We start from the raw sequence: 16,441 nt of genomic DNA, 5'->3' as shown, positions 1-16,441 counted from the left end.
ATGAGCTCTGCAAAGACATGGGCCAGGTCATTCCTTCCCCACCTCCTCCTCCCATGCGGCTGGAAGCAGCTCCTGTCCCTTCCCTCCCGCACAGTGCTGAAAGGATGCTGCTGGCCATGTTGTGGTGTGAACCCTGGCAGAAATCTGGCGAGGGGGAGTCATGTGACCCTGCATTTCCCCCCTCCACGTGTTGCCTCAGGAAAACATGGCGCCAGATACCAGGAGAGGCGGGTCCGTCCCAGGGGCCCAGGCAAGCATGGAGGGCAGAGAGCACCGGGAAGGGAGGGTCAGGTCACGCGCACACACACACACACACACACACACACACACACACACACACCCTCTGTATGAGAGAGGTTTACAGGAGTGTATGGGTCTCACCTCTCCCTGTGGGGGGGGGGGGCAGGTAGGCACACATTTGTCACCCCTCCACTTGTGAACCCTAAAGCCTTCCAGATAAGAAGGTAAATGAAAAGAATCCACCTACGCACTATTTCTTTTTACCAGGGGCTCAGCCAACTTGATGTCAATTTGATCGTTGGTGCTGCATAGTTCTGACTGACTGATTGCCGCTGAACTCGCTTGAATACGAGTAATTTTACCAGGTGTCCTGTATTCAGCACAGGGAAATATGGTCACCCTAAGTAAGAGGAAAACCTTAGACTAGGTTGTCTTGCATCTGGTCAGGTGTGACACTCACGGAGATTGTCTAAAACCCACTGAGAATTGGGAACATAATGCTCCTGAAATTGAAATGCCTTTGAGCCATTCAACCAGAGAGAGAGACATCAAGAGACTGGTTCCGGGGAGAGACACGAGGTCCTGCGTGAGTCATACCTGGAGCTGATTCCATGAGAAACTGAGCTGTGCTCTTGTGATCAGTACTCGAGTGCCATGCAGGGAAGAGAACTGGGAAACATCCCTCCTGGCTCCACCTGTCCAAAACAGGTGAGGATTTTCTTAAAGGGGAGAAAGCTTATGTCAACTTGATGCTAACTTAATCCACTGTCCCTTCCTCATGCATGTCCCAGGCTCTGTGAGACCTAAATCAGAACAACAAACCCTGCATGGTCAGGGTAACCTGTCTGTTAACTCAGGCAGTGAAGTTGTTTGCTTTTGTAAAGCTAAACAGCGTTACACCTGTTCAGTCCTTGGATGGGAAACTACCATGCAGAACCCTTAGTGATAGTTAGGAGCTAAGGCCAAGGTGTTCTATAAGGATCGTGGGGGGCCCAACCTGAAACACGTTAAAAGTGCTTCATTCTCCGAGAGCAGGTGCTCAGCTTGTTCTGAGCATCAGGCCCTCTTAAGATACTTCAAGGTAGGCACCCCACCTTTGTCGTCACATGAAACGCTTGGCCGAGGGGGTCTATCTTCCCTGATAGCAACGAGCCCATGTCCTATCACAGAGTTAGGGGGTCACTGAGCTAACTTTCAGACCAGATCAGGAAACTGTGGTGCTATCTATTACTGCCTGTTAAAGGGACGGTGTGTACCTGGCTCTGTTGGCAACCGGGAACCGCGCCATTGAAGTCTCTGGGGTTTAAAAATCCAAGCAAGTGGATTAAATGAGAGCAGAATCAGGCTCTGTGTCTTGCATGGGGCTGTGTGGACTGGCACTTAAGAAATCATAATAGATGTCTGTCTGGGGATCTGGAGAATATTGCGGAGGCAGAGAGAGGAAGGAATAGAGTTTCACCTTTTATTCTTTCATCTTGGCAACAATACACACCGTGTATGCTGGGAAAAAAGAAGTTTGTGAATGGCCAAATTAACAATAATATAAAAAGACCCCCCCCCATACTACCCCTCCCTCTCCCTCTGCCGTCCATTCAGACGGCTGACAATAAACAAGGTCATTTGATTCATTCATTTCTCAGTGTAAACAAGGTCTCACAATAAAATCCCCCTCCACCCCCCCTTTTCTCTAAGAATAGATTCCCCCTCTCCCTCCCCGCCAAGGCCTGGCTTCTCTTCTCCCTTCATCCCTGGATAGCCTGCCACTGCAAATCCAGCCCCACTGCCACTTCCTCGCTCCCAGTCCAGGCTTCGTGAGGCCCTGTTTCCTATTCGGTGTGGGAACCTCAGCTTCCCTGGGCAACATCTGCACGGATGGCCCGGCTTTCTCATATGTGTCAGAACAAATATCACCTCTTGGCAACCAACAACAACAACCTGCCTCGCTGGGGCTTTGCAATCCAGGGATAAACAATCAAGGGACCCGAATCCCCCCTAGGGGAAGAGCTCCCAGCAGCCAGAGCTTGGCCTCGGCTTCCTTTCTTCACAGGCTTCTTCACAGTTCCGAATCCCCCCTGGGGAAAGGTCTCTTGATTGTACCTCTTTCTACCCGTGCAGCTGCTGGCTGGGTATAAGTACTGGGCTTGGGGAGGCTTACTCAGGGGAGGTGACTTGTCCTTCCCCTATTCAGGGACTGCCAGGGGCCAAACCATCCCTTGGAGCAGGCAAGGCCACCCCTGAGGCCTGGCTAGGGTGATCAGGTGTCCGTTTTTTGACCAGAACGGGACTCTCGTGACTCCGGTTGGCACTGCCAAGTGGGCCATTAAAGGTCTGGTCGGTGGTGCTGTGGTGCTAAGGCAGGCTAGTCCCTACCTGTCGTGGCTCTGCGCTACACCCTGGAAGCGGCCAGCAGGTCCGGCTCCTAGGCGGGGGGCCATGAGGTTCCATGTGCTGGCCCCCCACCCCCCGCCTACTAGCGTTGGACTTGCTGTCCACTTCTGGGGTGCGCGCCACGTGGTGTCAGGACAGACAGGCAGCCTGCCTTAGCCCCACTGTGCCACTGACCGGGAGGTAAGCCCGCACCCCAACCCCCTGCCCCAGCTCTGAGACACGCCCCCCCAACCAAGCTCCCTCCTGCACCCCAAAGCCCTCATCCCCGGCCCCACCTCAGAGCCCACACCCCCTCCTTCACCCCAACCACCTGCCCCAGCCCTGGGCCCCCAAACCTAGAGCCCTCTGCTGCACCCCAAAGCCCTCATCCCCGGCCCCACCCAAGAGCCTGCCCCCCGGCCCAGAGGCCTCATACCCCAACCCCCCTGCTCCATCCCTGAGGCCCCCCCGCACCTGGAGCCCCATCCTGGACCTCAAACCCTTCATCCCTGGCCCCACCCCAGAGCCTGCACTCCCAACCCAGAGCCCTCACCACCCTGCATCCCTACCCCATCCCAGACCCCCCTCCCACACCCTGAACCCCTCATCCCTGGCCCCACCCCCGAACTCTCACCCCCTCCCACACTCCGAATCCCTCGGCCCCAACTCCCAGCCTGGAGCACCCTCGTGCACTGCAAACCCCTCATCCCTGGCCCCACCCCAGAGCTTGCACCCCCAGCTGCAGCCAACACGCCCTCCTGCACCCCAAGCCTCTGCCCCAGCCCAGTGAAAGTGAGTGAGGGTGGGGGAGAGCAAGCCACCGAGGGAGGGGGAATGTAGTGAGCGGGGGGCGTGGCTTTGGGGAAGGGGCGGGGCTAGGGTGTTCTGTTTTGTGCCATTCGAAAGTTGGCAACCCTAGGCCCAGCCCAACTTATGCCCTTGTTAAAATGGCCCCTATAGGCCACTGCATAGGTGCAGAAGTCACATGGTTTGGTGTGCATGTGTAATCATGCCCCCACCTGCCCCTGACATGCTTCTACTCTGCTCCGACCCCTCCCTGGCAGAATCCTGGTGGGACTAGGTGTGCACGTGGCACCGTGGTCTCCTGCACCAGGGATATTCGCTGCGAGGCCCTTCTGCCTGCCCTGTGCCCCTTTGGCCAGCATAGCCAGACAGCACCAGTGAAGGGGGCCCCCTGCCTAAGTGTATGAGAGGGAGGTGGTGTGTGAGTGGCCTGAGTTTTCTGCTTTCATCTACACTGGTAGAAATCAGGAACAACGCCACTGAAGTAATCAGGGACCTGATTTTTTACCCTTGGTAGCTCCACTGACTTAAAGAGGGTTTACTCCTGATTTAAACTGGTGAAAGTGAGAGGACAGTCAAGCCCCGTCTTTGTGTGTCTGAGGCCTGGTCTACACTAGGCGTTTAAATCGGTTTTAGGAGCTTAAAACCGATTTAACGCCAAAACCGTCCACACTAGGAGGCACCTTATATCGATTTTAATGGCTCTTTAAACCGGTTTCTGTACTCCTCCTAACGAGGAGTAACGCCAGTATCGGTATTAACATATCGGATTAGGGTTAGTGTGGACGCTGATCGACGGTATTGGCCTCCGGGAGCTATCCCACAGTGCACCACTGACCGCTCTGGACCGCAATCTGAACTCGGATGCAGTGGTCAGGTAAACAGGAAAAGCCCCGCGAACTTTTGAATATTTCCTGTTTGCCCAGCGTGGAGCTCCGATCAGCACGGGTGGCGATGCAGTCCGAAATCAAACTAAAAAAAGAGCTCCCGCATGGACCATGTGGATGTGATCGCTGTAAGGGCAGGCAAATCCGTTCTATCAGCGCTCCGTTACAGAAGATGAAATTCAGAATCCTTTTTTAAAAATCTCCAGACAGACGCCATAGCAGGGACTCAGCGCACTGCAGCGTGACAAGTGTAACGGAAAGCCAAAGAATCAAATGGACGCTCATGGACTGGAGGACTGAAGCTATCCCACAGTTCCTGCAGCCTCTGAAAATTATTTGCATTCTTGGCTGAGCTCCAAATGCTTCTAGGGTCAAACACAGTGCCCGCGGGTCAGGGCATAGCTTGGCAATCTACTCACCCACCCCCCACCCACCCCCAGAAGCGAAAGGTAAAACAATCCTCTGACTCTTTTACATGTCACCCTATCTTTACTGAATGCTGCAGATAGACGCGATAGTGCAGCAGTCAACACCAACATCCTTGCTTCCCCCCCCCGTCATGGGCGGCTGATGGTACAAAAAGATGGAAATCCATCCTCATCATCAGCATAAGCTGATCGTGCAAAATGATGGAAATCCATCCTCATGATCAGCTTCAGCTGATGGGACAAAAGGACTGGTAACCGTCCTCGTCATCAGCCTATTGGCCCTAATTTTTTCTGGTGGATGGATGGTGCAATATGGTAACCATCCTCATCATAGCAACAGGGGGCTGAGCTCCATCAGCCCCCACCCTTCATGTGTAAAGAAAAGATTCAGTTGCCCCTGGACTAGCAGTGGGATGCTGGGCTTCTCTCCTACACACTGCTTAATGTCCTGTCTGGACTATCATAGCAGCTGGAGGCTGCCTTCCACTCATTTCTCACTAACAAGTCAGTGTGTCTTATTCCTGCATTCTTTATTAATTCATCACACAAGTGGGGGGACAATGCTACGGTAGCCAAGAAAGGCTGGGGGAAGAACGGAATCAACAGGTGGGGTTGTTACAGGAGCACCCCCTGTGAATAGCATACAGATAATTTCTGCGGGCTCTGACACAGAGCAGGTGGTTCTCTAGCACACTTGCCTATATTAGGCAGCACAGATTCTATTTTTAGATACCAAAAAGGAGGGATTGACTCAGGGAGTCATTCCCAATTTTTGCTTTTGCGCCCCTGGCTGATCGGCCAGGGGCACTTATGACAGCAGCCAATGGTACAAAACGATGGAAGGTGCAATATGGCTAGCAACCACTCTTGGCTTTTGCACCCCTGGCTGATTGACCAGGGGCACTAGCAGCAAATGGTACAAAAGGACTGGTAGCCATGATCATCCTCAGTTCCAATTTATGGAAGGGTTTGGATGGTGCAATATGGCTAGTAACCATCTCTGCTGTCATGCAAAAGCATGCTTCTGTGTAGCGCTGCTGAATCGCCTCTGTGAGCGGCATCTAGTACACATACGGTGAGAGTCACAAACGGCAAAACAAGCTCCATGGTTGCCATGCTATGGCATCTGCCAGGGCAATCCAGGGAAAAAAGGCGTCTGCCGTTGCTTTCCCAGACGAAGGAGTGACTGACGACATTTACCCAGAACCACCCGCGACAATGATTTTTGCCCCATCAGGCACTGGGATCTCAACCCGGAAGTTCCAAGGGGCGGGGGAGGCTGCGGGAACTATGGGATAGCTAGGGAATAGCTACCCACAGTGCAACGCTCCAGAAATCGACGCTAGCCTCGGACCATGGACGCACACCACCGATTTAATGTGTTTAGTGTGGCCGCGCGCACTCGATTTTATAAAATCTGTTTTACAAAACCGGTTTATGCAAATTCGGAATAGTCCCGTAGTGTAGACGTACCCTGAGTCAGTATGAGTGTGGTAGGTTCTCATCTCCCTTCCTAGAAAACAGCATCAGACCTTTCCCCTGACACATCATCCTCTCACTGCATTTAGCATGGGCGGAAGCAGCACAGTCAAGGACTTTAGGTTTTCACCAGCTTCCCTTCTCCCTCCTCTGGGCTGATACAGAGACAGATAACTCAGGAGCTTTGCAGAGAAGCAGAGGGTTTCCCAGTGTAAGGGGACTGTTGCCCCCTTACTAACATTCAGTGGGGGTGTTTTGGCTGCTAGCTCCCAGCACTAAAAGGGGAGGGATTGATGGCAAATCAGGACCCTGAGACTGACAGTCCCCAGGAACAATGGCAAGAGGCCAATGCTTCAGGTCAGCCTGATTGACAGGGCAGGCCGGCTAATCAGGGAGACAGAAGGCCAGTGTGGGTCCCGTCCTCCGTGTGTGAGCAGGAATGTGCCGGAGTCAGACAGAGTGGGGCCGAGCTAAGGAGGAAGCAGGGGCCCAAGCTGAGCTGGAGAACAGAGCCAGAGGCACAGCCCAGAGAGAGCAGATCCTGTGCTGGGAGCGGAGCTGCAGCCAGAGAGCCAGAGGCACAGCCCAGAGAGAGCAGATCCTGTGCTGGGAGCGGAGCTGCAGCCAGAGAGCCAGAGGCACATCCCAGGGAGAGCAGATCCTGTGCTGGGAGCAGAGCTGCAGCCAGAGAGCCAGAGTGTGGTGAGCAACTGGGGCCAGCCAAGGGGGGGAACCTTGGTAAAAGGGCCCAGCGCAGAAAGACACTCCAGCCAAGGGTCCATGCAGGCCAGGCTGGGAGGGGGACCTTAACCTGCCGGGGGGCTGGCACTGGAAAGAAGGATCCCACCACCCAAAGCCCGGAGGTGTGTGGTCACCACCATTTCAAGTGTCCCACCCACAGCATCCCTGCAGCACAGCCAGGGCCTGAGAAGGAGGCCTGGGGCCTACAAGGAACAGACTGCAAAGTGCTTTGATGTCCAGAGACATTGTTTGTAATGTTCCCTGCCACAGAGCAGGGTGATGTGTTTCCCTGTAACCGTTCCCATTTATTCTTATTCTTTTCTTTAAATTGATTGTTAAGTAAACAACTTGTATTTGCTTTAAATTGTCTGGAATAATCAGTGGGTCAGGGAGGTGCCCAGTGCAGAGAGGGTACCCCGGAGTGGGGACACCTTAGCCCCTGTCCTAGGTGGCCACAGCAGGGTTGGGGGTTGAGCCCCCCAGGAATCCTGGGCCCAGTCTTGTTGGGGCTACGAGAACTCTGCCAAACAGGAGAGTCCTCAAGGGCAGGGAGGCCTCTGGGTAAAGGAAGTGGGAGCGAGGACTCAGATCCTTTCGCTAGCCCACTTCACCGGGGTAGCACAGGAGCCAGGAAAGTTCCCCACAATAGCGGGACCATTCCCCCGCTTACATAATTGGCGTCACGAACAGGATCCTATCCACAGGGTCCACCCCATTGGTTTACTGGTTGAGTTCTAGTAGCACTGTCCAGGCCTGGTTGAGCACTCTACCATGGCTGGAATTGAAGAACTACGAACCCAGTTTGCTGAACTTCAGCGCAGATTATCAGACCAAGCGGAGGCATTACAACAAGCTAGAACTGAACAGAGAGAAGCCTTATCGCTGGCCAAGGCAGTAATAGACCAACAGGCAGCAGAAGCTAAGAAACCCGCTACTATTTATGTCCCACGGGAGCGGAAGGTCACAGAGTTTGGTGGCTTCCCGACAAGACCAGGAGACATTACGGTAGAAGAGTGGGTCAAGTCTGTGAAGGCAGCTCTGCGTGTGCTAAGAGTACCTGTAGAAGACCATGTAGACTTCATAGAGGAACATCTCAAGGGCCAGGCCAAGGCCACAGTAAAGTTCATGGCAGTGGCAGACAAGAAAGATGTGGAAAAGGTATTTGAACTCCTCCTAGAAGTGTATGGAGACAAGGTGCCTATTGGAACCCGACTAAAGGAGTTCTTTGAGAGAAAGCAGGAGCCTGGTGAAACTATCCGGGCATATGCATATGACCTCCAGGAGAGAATGAGCAAAGTGGAGCGGCGAGACCCTCAACGAGTTCCAGACCCAGATACAGTTCTGAAAGAGCAGCTGGTGTTGGGGCTTCGTGATGACTCCCTCAGACGTGAAATGAAAAGGAGGTTTAAGGAAGAGCCCAGTAAGAAGTTCTATGAACTCATGCAGGCTGCCATTATGTGGTCAGAAGAAGAGGAAGTTCCTGTGGCAGAGACAGCCAAGAGTAACCCCTGTACACGAAGTGGGGGCCTAGTGAATGCAGCTGCTGGGGAAAAAGACCTGCCCCAAACACAGCTAACATTGGAAAGCTTAAGTGAAGCTGTCCAAAAACTGGCGGTCCAACAGGGGGAGATGCTGAAAGTAATGACTGAGGTGATGAAAGAGAAAAACCCCACCAATATGCCAAGACATCCAAGGGCCCCAGGACCCCGAAGAAGAGCCCCACTGAAGGATGAGCTGGGAAGATACATTTGTTACACTTGTGACAGGCCAGGACATACTAGCCGAGAATATTCACTGAGAAGGAGAACAGAGTCCCAGGCACTCGAAACCAATGGGGCACCAGGAGCGAGTGGTCCATCTAGAGTAGAAGGCCAAGCAGTGGCAGAAGGATTCCTAGGCCTGTCCTTGGTGGAAAATCCCTCTGCATACAGTGAGAGGAACGTGGTCAGTGCCAGCATATCTAGCGACTTCTGTAAGCGAGCATTTGGAGACTGTCTAACTGCTGAAGTATATATAGCAGGGTGAAGACCAGATGTTTGGTAGATACTGGCTCGAAGTCACCACCATTACAGAGTCGCATTTTAAAAAATATTTGAAGGACAAGGACCTGACCATGCACAGCACACGGTTTGTACGTCTAACAGCTGTTAATGGACTGGCAATCCCAGTGGCGGGGTGCCTTGAAGCAGACATAGAGTATATGGGCCAAACGCTGCCAGGAAAATGCATCTTCATCCTGAAAGACAAAGTGTCAAAAGGGAGCCATATGGGAGAAGAAGTTCCAGGGATTCTAGGAATGAACATCATCAGTGAGCTGAAGGAGCTACTCTTACCAGGAGAAGGAACCAGGAGGATGAACTGTCACGAGCACTATACGAAGAATGTTGTGCGGAGTAGAGTATTGGCTCGAGCGGAGAGGCAGAGTCATTCCCTGGGCCCCAGGAGGCATATTGGAAATGTTAAAGTGGGCAGAAAACAGAAGACCATTATTCCTCCGTGGAAAGGGAAGATCCTTGATGAACACCGCTGTGTACCAGAAAATGAGCTGCAGATGATGAGGAGAAGGGAGGACGAGTTACCTTTCTTCCAGAAAGATGTGATGGGAGACTGCCAGTTCCTGTTCACGTGGCACGCCAAGGGCTGATTCCTGCACATGTGGCTAACATAAGGGCGTTGCCAGAGAAACATCAAGAAATCTTTTCTAAGGATGAGGTGACCAATTATGATGACCAAGTCAAAGGTCACCATGACAGGCTGAAGATAGCCTGTGAAGTTGCTCTCAATACAACTAAAGACACTGCCCAAAGTAGGAAAAGGACTTATGATCGCAAGTCCAGTGGGGCTCTCATCAGGCCCGGTGACCGTGTACTAGTTCGTAACCATAGACACCGGGGGCGTAATAAAATACAGGACAAGTGGGAGTCAAAGCCCCACATTGTAGTTGCTCACACCAATCCCGAGCTACCAGTTTACACCATTCGGCCTGAACGAGGAGGTCCTGAGAGAGTAGTACACAGGGACCAGTTGAAACATTGCACTCTTAGTCCAGACAGGGACCATAGGAGGCATAGATCAGTACACGCTGAGGAGGCTGAAACCAGTTGGGAAATGGTTCTAGTCCCACAAACCAAATACAGAGGGGGACAGAGTGGGGCAAACCCAAACCCTAACGAGAATGGCCAGATCCCTCAAACTGACCCAGTATTATCCGAGGATAGGGAAACAGAAAATATGGGTAACGAACCACCAGTTTTAAGGAGGTCCCAGAGGGCTAATAAAGGTGTACTTCCTGTTAGACTTAGAGATACTTATTTTATTGGTTCTATGTAGTGTGTTGATGAATATTGTTATGTATAGTATTAAGAAGTAGATGTGGAGTGTTAACTATGTTAAATGTTCTTTTCGTAATTGTTAATGGGTTTTTAATATAATATGATGTGGATATATGTTGTTGTTATGGGGCCTGGATGTACCGGTGTAACTATTGTGGCTGTGGCAGAATTTTAGCAGGGGGGAATGTAAGGGGACTGTTGCCCCCTTACTAACATTCAGTGGGGGTGTTTTGGCTGCTAGCTCCCAGCACTAAAAGGGGAGGGATTGATGGCAAATCAGGACCCTGAGACTGACAGTCCCCAGGAACAATGGCAAGAGGCCAATGCTTCAGGTCAGCCTGATTGACAGGGCAGGCCGGCTAATCAGGGAGACAGAAGGCCAGTGTGGGTCCCGTCCTCCGTGTGTGAGCAGGAATGTGCCGGAGTCAGACAGAGTGGGGCCGAGCTAAGGAGGAAGCAGGGGCCCAAGCTGAGCTGGAGAGAGAGCCAGAGGCACAGCCCAGAGAGAGCAGATCCTGTGCTGGGAGCGGAGCTGCAGCCAGAGAGCCAGAGGCACAGCCCAGAGAGAGCAGATCCTGTGCTGGGAGCGGAGCTGCAGCCAGAGAGCCAGAGGCACAGCCCAGAGAGAGCAGATCCTGTGCTGGGAGCAGAGCTGCAGCCAGAGAGCCAGAGTGTGGTGAGCAACTGGGGCCAGCCAAGGGGGGGAACCTTGGTAAAAGGGCCCAGCGCAGAAAGACACTCCAGCCAAGGGTCCATGCAGGCCAGGCTGGGAGGGGGACCTTAACCTGCCGGGGGGCTGGCACTGGAAAGAAGGATCCCACCACCCAAAGCCCGGAGGTGTGTGGTCACCACCATTTCAAGTGTCCCACCCACAGCATCCCTGCAGCACAGCCAGGGCCTGAGAAGGAGGCCTGGGGCCTACAAGGAACAGACTGCAAAGTGCTTTGATGTCCAGAGACATTGTTTGTAATGTTCCCTGCCACAGAGCAGGGTGATGTGTTTCCCTGTAACCGTTCCCATTTATTCTTATTCTTTTCTTTAAATTGATTGTTAAGTAAACAACTTGTATTTGCTTTAAATTGTATGGAATAATCAGTGGGTCAGGGAGGTGCCCAGTGCAGAGAGGGTACCCCGGAGTGGGGACACCTTAGCCCCTGTCCTAGGTGGCCACAGCAGGGTTGGGGGTTGAGCCCCCCAGGAATCCTGGGCCCAGTCTTGTTGGGGCTACGAGAACTCTGCCAAACAGGAGAGTCCTCAAGGGCAGGGAGGCCTCTGGGTAAAGGAAGTGGGAGCGAGGACTCAGATCCTTTCGCTAGCCCACTTCACCGGGGTAGCACAGGAGCCAGGAAAGTTCCCCACAATAGCGGGACCATTCCCCCGCTTACACCAGCATGCCACGGTTATTGCAGCTGGCTTCTAATTGAGAATGATTAGCTCTGCAGCAGACAGGGTGAATATCTTTCAGCCACACCTTTTGAGAGGGATAATCTGCTCAGCGTTTTGTACTCATTCTGGTCTGCTAGGAAATTGTCACATGGTGTAGTTTGACTAGCACGTGGATGGGAAGGGTGGCTTTATTTTTCCTTTCTTGCAGAAAGGTCTTTATGCTTTAAAAAAAAAGGCAGAAACAAGTGGAAGATGTTTAAAGTCCTGCTGTATTTAAAATTTAAGTAAATTCCCCACTGGGTGTGTGTGTTTCTATATTTTTTTTAATCTAAAACAGACCATGTAATGTCAAACGCTATGATGCAACTGCTTGAATAATGTCTGCTGTGTAAAAGGTGTGTTTTGTGGCTGAAGATGTCAAATGGTTAAGGCACTGGACTCAGAGGAACTGGGTTCGATTTCTGGCTCTGCCACAGATTTCCTGTGTGAGCTGGGGTGAAGTCATTTAATCTTTCTGTGCCTCAGTTGAGATAAACAATACTTCTTTTCCCCCAACCCTTTGTCTTTATTTAGACGGGGAGCTTTTTAGAGCAGGAGCCTTTTACTGTGTTTGCACAGTGCCTAGCACAATGGGGACCTGATCTGTGACTGCAGCCCCTAAGTGCTACAGAAATACAAATAATACAGCACCTGGCACAATGGGGCCTTGATCTCAGCTGGAGGCCACTGGGCGCTACTGTAATACTAATAATATAATTTTATTTTCCTCTTACCAGTGCAGAGAGATTATGTACAGTGTTTCCTGTTATTGGTTAACCAATATAACCATTTTTCACAAGTCAATTGTTTTTTAAAAAGAATGGATTTTTAGCTATTTTTCAAATGGACTTTTCCATTGAATCCTTTCCCTGAACTTAGCAATGGGGAGTTGAATAGTATATTTAGAGATGGGGAGATAATGAATGCTGTTTCACACCTTTTCCTGCATTAAGCAAAAGAGAATTCTCCACGCTGAGAATGGTAAGAGGGAGGAAAACTTCAGATGAAAGTGCCAGAACGTTCTGTGCAAATAAGTGTAATTGAAAAAACTGAAATCTTCAGCTTGATGACAAGTTATCATAGGCATAAAACAAACACCCTTTCAGGGTGGAGAAAACACCCCCCCCCCTCTCATGCACAGGGCCGGCGCTACCATTTTTGCTGCCCCAATCGCAAAAAAAAAAAAAAAAAAGCTGCCCGGACTGTGATGCCCCGAAAATGGACAGAATGCCGCCCCTTATCATGTGCCGCCCCAGGCACATGCTTCGTCCACTGGTGCCTGGAGCTGGCCCTGCTAATGCACACATCATACAAATCCTTAATTCAGCTGCCAAAGCATTGAGTGTTGGCAGGTCCGGCATGCTCTTGCACCAACAGACCCCAGTTTAGGTCACCAAACCCAGGAATAGCTTGCACTAGTTTTGCCTCTGCTCACTATAAATGGATTGCTTCTGGGTTTCCTTGGTGCTTCCGATAAAATGGGAAAGAAACTGAATGAGGAAATTTAGTTGTAGGGGGTGCTGGCTCTGTATTAAAATTCCTAGTACAATATATTTGATCCTGGGTTACTACCACTGTCCTAGGGTTGTAAAATAAAATACAGCCTCATCTGCTTAAACTTCAGAGTTACCTCTCACCTGACTTGTGGTTCACACAGATATTGTGTCTTGGGGTAGAAAGGCTGCAGGCCCTGTCTGTGTGAGACTGGTCCTGAAATACTTGGTGTCTCAGCACCAGAAAGATGCCCATAAACGGAGAAATGATTAAAAGAACTAAATTGGCCCAATTCATCCTTGTAACCCATTTGACAGCAGTGGAGTTATATCCAGAGTTGATATGGCCAAGATTTAGGGCCAGATTTTTCAAAATTGCTCAGGGCCAAATTTTTTCAAGGGTGCCACACCGACAACTGGAGAGAAGGCAGGATCCTCTAATGGTGTAACAAGGAGGAAAGGACAATTTAGGCTCAATATTTGGGGACTCTTCCACAGCCCAAAGACCTCACCATTGGGAAGACTCTCCAGGAGGAAGTGGTAGAAACATCCTCATGTGCATCATCTAAAACTAAATTTGGGCAAAGTACTGGAGACTGATTGTACTGTGGCAAACCATCCTTCAGTGGAGCCGGAGAATGAACTAGATGACCTTAGAGGACTTTTCCAGATAAAATTATAGGGTGTACCTCATTTTACATACTACTCTTATTTCTATCCTGGTAATCCCTACAGATTCCAACCAGGGATCAAGGGCCCAGTGTGTTAGGCACTTTACGCACATATAATAAGAAGACAGTCCATGCTCAAATCAAATCTATATTTAAGACAAGACAACAGCTGATGGAAGAAACAAACAAATGGGGGAAGGAGAAGATAAACAGAGAACCAATCCTAATTATCTTCCTCGGTAAAAGGAACAGCATACCAGCTGCCTAGGCTACTAGTTTTTTAGGAAGGTTTGACCAGATTCTTTTCAGCAGGTAACTTCTCCAGAGGTCTTCACTCAGTGTAAATTCAGTCCTGACTCAGGCAAACCTCAGGACCTCATCCACTAATTGTATTTAAAACCATGACGAAAGGGCTAAATTCAGCACTGATGTACCCCAACGTTGAGGTCAATGGCACTGCACTCCTGTAAGTCAGCTGCACTTGGCAACAGGCACATGTTCTTTCCATGCTGTGAGCACACCACGTCTCGAACAATGGGCCAAATATTGGTTCTTACTCAGGGGAAACTCAGAGTAGGGTCATTATTATGGTGTGAAAATTGTGTGTTGGAGGGCTACAGAGGTTGGTAGTTTTTTTCTGAGAGTTGTTGCCTCCTTACTAGATTGTCAGCGGCTTTGGACTCAGAACGTACCCTTAGCATTTGTGTACTATTGACATAGGAACAAGCTGGTGAGGTGGTTGAGGGACAGATCTGCTGAAGAGGTGCTTTATGGCAAGGGAAATATGTATCCGCTTAGTCCACAGGCCATACTCTGCAAATATCGCCTGCTCCCCTTGAACTGACAGACACACCTGCCATAGGTGAGCTGACACTTTGCAGCAGATGACCTTAAATGCTGAATGTTATCCGGTTTTTCTTCTCATTTCTTTTCAAGCTGTATCTCCCTCAGTTTCCTGGCTTCCAAAAAAACCTTCTCAAGAAGAGCTCCACCTTACCTACTACAGACTCCCTTCGAGAGAATTGAGTCATTAACCACTGGATCAGCTTGCCAAGGTAGGTGCTGGATTCACTCTAAAGTGGAACCCAAGTCTTTAAGTCAAGACTGGATGGCCATTTAAAATATATACTGTAGCTCAGATTACTGGGCTTGGTTTAGGGATTACTGGTAGAAATTCTCAGGCCTGTGCTATTCAGGAAGTCAGATTTGAGGAACATAATAGTCCTTTCTTGCTTTAGAATCTATTACTAGACTATTTTCGACAGCAGCCACAACATGCTAAGCTCTTTCCAACCAGACAAGAGAGGGTGGTCCCTACCCCAAAGAACTCTCCTCTAAAGACAGACCAACATAGAGGAACGGGGAGGGCCGAGTGGTCAAGGTGGTGAGTGGCCTTATTATGGGATGTCAAGTGTAATTATTATTTAAATGGAGTATATAAACTATTGCCAATGACTCCTCAGACTTGTCGTCATTGGTCAACTAGATTCACATTAGCATCATGGCCTAATTTGGCCTTCAGGAGGGACTTGAATGCAGAGAGTTTGGTGAATTTGTGAATGAGCTGTACGCATGGGGGTGACAAGGAACAAAACAAGGATATTTGTGTGAAAAGCTGACAAAAGGGTCATTGAGGCTGACCTCATTTGTGGAGTGGGTAGGGTAGGGGATGGGGGGGGGAAGGGGAAGAATAAGGTGGGAGACACAGAGGTATGACGGGTATTGAAGACAGGGATGACACGCTTGAGCTTGATGCATTGGAAGACAGGGAGCCGGTAGAACTAGTCACAGAAAAGACAGCCAGGTCACAGCAAGGAAAATGAACGTAATGGCAGCCTTTGTATGGATGGGAGTAGAGTGATGAGGATGCTGGGAAGGCCAAGGAGGAGGCGGTTACAGTAGGCAAGATGGACGAGAGCTTTCAAAGAAGACTGGAGAGAAAAGAACAGGACTTAGAGATGTTGTGGGGGATGACGGAACAGGAATTAGGGAAGGTGATTCAAAAAAACCAGTGATGGTAGGGATGGTGATAGAGAATAAGGTTGTGGGAAGGAATAGGGAGGGAAGATGAGGAGTTTAAGTTTGGCTGTGTGAAGTCTGAGTTGATGGCAAAACCATTCAGGTAAGAGTCCCAGTGGTCCTCCCTGTGGCCATGGAAGGTGAATTACAGATCAGCATATCTCCCTTCCCCTCATCAGATGGGAACCTGTGGCAAGTTACCTAGCTTATCTGGGTTTTGCCAACTAAGGCCTGGGCTACACTGGCCAGTGCCTAACGTCTCCTACTCAACTCTATACTCTCTGAGGCTGGGTGACTCCAAATCTTAGCCTTCCCACCATGGTCCAAGCTACACTGGAATGTAGAATGAGACATGAATGGGAGGCGGGCAGCAGTTTTGCTTCTGGGACTAGTGTAGAGGTTAATTAGAAAGGGGAAATATGCCTGAAATGAAAACTTTGGACCCAAACATCCCTGAGTACTGGGAAGCTCCCATCCAGATCAAAAGCCTGAAGAGCCTATGCTCTTGCATTCACTCACAGCAGTGGTGGGGAACCGCCATTTTAACAGTGCTAG

At 50.5% G+C, this 16,441-nt stretch overlaps 1 long non-coding RNA gene across 1 annotated transcript in view; it reads left to right on the top strand.

Annotated features, from left to right (window-relative positions):
- Positions 1-14,924, top strand: part of LOC120400311 — a 33,526-nt gene extending 18,602 nt beyond the window's left edge. Inside the window, exon 3 of the long non-coding RNA XR_005595710.1 lies at positions 14,804-14,924. This is a non-coding gene — a long non-coding RNA (uncharacterized LOC120400311). The remainder of the gene's footprint in view (positions 1-14,803) is intronic.
- The last annotated feature ends 1,517 nt before the right edge of the window (positions 14,925-16,441 follow it).

Source organism: Mauremys reevesii, linkage group 3, assembly GCF_016161935.1.
Source record: "Mauremys reevesii isolate NIE-2019 linkage group 3, ASM1616193v1, whole genome shotgun sequence".
In the NCBI taxonomy this organism is placed as follows: Eukaryota; Metazoa; Chordata; order Testudines; family Geoemydidae; genus Mauremys; species Mauremys reevesii.
The sequence above is the reverse complement of the archived record's forward strand: the minus strand, read 5'-3'. Positions and strand labels throughout refer to the sequence as shown.